Genomic DNA, 3022 nt, shown 5'->3' with positions numbered 1-3022 from the left:
TTTGTGTGGCAATTGAACTGCTGAATAGGCCTTCCGAAGGATGGAGTCCTGAAAGTAAGAGAAAATTAAAAAATCGGCAACCCCTGGTACGGTTTAAGCCGTGTTTTGGGCATGCCGTGATGGTGCCCCTCCCCCTGTACCCATGGTATCTCTAGAGCGTAGTTATGTACGCGAAGTACTGGCGTCGCCTTTTTGCGAGGGTTGGGGTTGGGGCCGCATTGCTACGCCTGCTCGGATCGTGCCAGGCGGTCTTGTTGTAGGTTACTCCAGGCGCGCTTGACGGTGTCCGGTCGTTTAGTGGCCGGACTGGAGAACTGCCTGGAGAGGCTGCTTTGTACTTCCGCTGCAAGGGCCGTTGTGTGCTCCTCCGTTCGGAGGGAGCGTTCGGTGTTTCCATTGACCGTAATTACTCCTCGAGGGCCTGGCATCTTGAGCTTAAGGTATGCGTAGTGCGGTACCGCATTGAACTTAGCGAATGCGGTTCGCCCGAGCAGTGCGTGATAACCACTGCGAAACGGGACTATGTCGAAGATTAACTCCTCGCTTCGGAAATTATCTGGAGATCCGAAGACCACTTCAAGTGTGACTGAGCCTGTACAGTTGGCCTCTACACCTGGTATTACGCCCTTAAAGGTCGTTTTGGTGGGCTTAATCCTCGAGGGATCTATGCCCATTTTACGCACTGTATCCTGGTAAAGCAGGTTCAGGCTGCCGCCGCCGTCCATAAGGACTCTAGTGAGATGAAATCCGTCAATAATTGGGTCTAGAACCAATGCGGTGAATCCGCCATGACGGATGCTAGTGGGATGGTCCCTTCGATCAAAGGTGATCGGACATGAGGACCATGGGTTGAACTTTGGGGCGACTGGCTCTACCGTGTATACGTCCCTTAACGCGCGCTTCCGCTCCCTTTTGGGGACATGGGTTGCGTATATCATGTTCACCGTCCGCACTTGTAGGGGAAAACCCTTCTATCCACTGTTGTTCGGAGGCCGGGGCTCCTCGTCGTCATCGCTATGCAGCCCCTTGTCTTCATTTTCGGCGTTTAACTTGCCTGCCTGCTTGAACACCGAACAATCCCTGTTGGTGTGATTGGCCGGCTTTTCGGGGGTGCCATGTATCTGGCACAAGCGGTCGAGTATTCAGTCCAAACTGGACGGGCCCCTAGGATTCCTTTTGAATGGCTTTTTCCGCTGACCGGATTTAGAGCCTCTGAATCCGGCATTAACTGCCGTATCCTCAGCATTGTCGCCGTTAATGCGGCGCTTCTGCTTGTTGCGACGCGACCTGCCACTACTGTCCCTGGTGTCCGAATTACCAGGGTTCTTGGTCATATTGTTGCTACAAGAAAGCCAGCTGTCTTCTCCCGCGCAAAAGCGGGCCATGAGTGTCGTGAGTGCTGCCATAGATTTCGGCTTTTCCTGTCCAAGGTGCCGGGCCAGCCACTCGTCACGGATATTGTGCTTGAAGGCTGCTAGGGCCTCAGCGTCCGGACAGTCGACTATTTGATTTTTTTTGTTAGGAACCGTGTCCAGAATTGCCTGGCAGATTCCTCTGGCTGCTAAATTACGTGACTTAGGTCATCGGCGTCTGGGGTCGCACATAAGTGCCCTGGAAATTGTCGAGGAATGCGGCTTCCAGGTTCTCCCAACAACTGATTGATCCTGTTGGCAAGCTGTTAAGCCAATGCCGAGCTGGTCCTTTAAGCTTGAGTGGCAGGTATTTGATGGCGTGGAAATCATCGCCGCGGGCTATGTGGATATGAAGGAGATAATCCTCGATCCATACCGCAGGATCTGTTGTGCCATCACATGATTCGATGTTTACGGGTTTGAAACCCTCGGGGATTTGATGATCCATTATTTTGTCTGTAAAGCATAGTGGGTGTGCGGCGCCTCTGTACTGGGTTATATCATGACGTAGCTCCAATGAGCCTTGTCTACTGTGTTCGGCCCTGCCGAATTTGTGGCCGGCGTGACGGTTACCGTCTCGAGCCGTGGGGCGCCCACGCGATCCGTAGATCGATCTTGTTTGCCTTGCCTTGTCCTCCAACATGTCTCGTAAGTCCGGCGCATATTCCCGTGCCTTGGTACGAGGTGCGGCTTGAGTGGAGGGCCAAGAGGCCTCTCTGTCGCGGCCACGAGGTGGCCGGTCGGCCGCATCAAGTGCTTCCTCCTCTAATCGGGGTAGCAACCTGCGCTTTGGGTAGCTCTTGGAGGGGCGTTCGAGTTTATGCTCTTCGGCCGCAAGGACTTCAGTCCATCTGTCGACTAGCAAATCTTGATCGGCTCTAAGCTGTTGCTGTTTTTTCTTGAGGCTTCTTGTCATGGACATAAGCCCGCGTTGAAAACGCTCTTGCTTGACGGGATCCTCTGGCACAACGAATTCATCGTCGTCGAGGCTTGCCTCGTCTTCGGAGGGAGGCATATAATTATCGTCCTCAACCTCTCTGTCTGCCGCTCTCTCATGAGGGCTGGTTTCTCCATCCTCCTGTGCTAAATCTTGCTGGAGGGGGTTTTCTTCGGTGCTTTCCGGAGTATTATTATCTCCCGTGCTGGAATCACCGTATTTGTTTTGGCGGGATTTTGAGTGGCGCCGCTGACGCCGGCGCTTAGGCTGTTTCTTGGAGGGGTCATCCTCCGCTGTTCCATCGCCATCTCCCTCTTTTGGGGTGTCCACCATGTATATGTCATATGACGAGGTGGCTTTCCAGGGCCTAGTAGGCGCTGGTTCTTCATCATCTCCTTCATCGGCGTCCATACCATCGATCTCTTCGGAGTCGAAGTCGAGCATGTCGGTTAAGTCGTCGACAGTGGCTACAAAGTGGGTGGTGGGTGGGCTTTGAATTTCTTCATCGTCCGTACCTCAACCTTGCTGACCGTAGTCCGGCCAGGGCTCTCCTGATAAAGAGAGAGACTTTAGTGACTTCAGGATATCACCGAAAGGCGACTGCTGAAAGATGTCCGCAGCAGTGAACTCCATGATCGGCGCCCAATCGGATTCGATCGGCAGGGGCGCGGAG

Source organism: Triticum urartu, chromosome 6A (assembly GCF_056163025.1).
Source record: "Triticum urartu cultivar PI428250 chromosome 6A, HENAU_Tu73, whole genome shotgun sequence".
Taxonomy (NCBI): domain Eukaryota; kingdom Viridiplantae; phylum Streptophyta; class Magnoliopsida; order Poales; family Poaceae; genus Triticum; species Triticum urartu.
Note: the sequence above shows the minus strand (reverse complement) of the source record.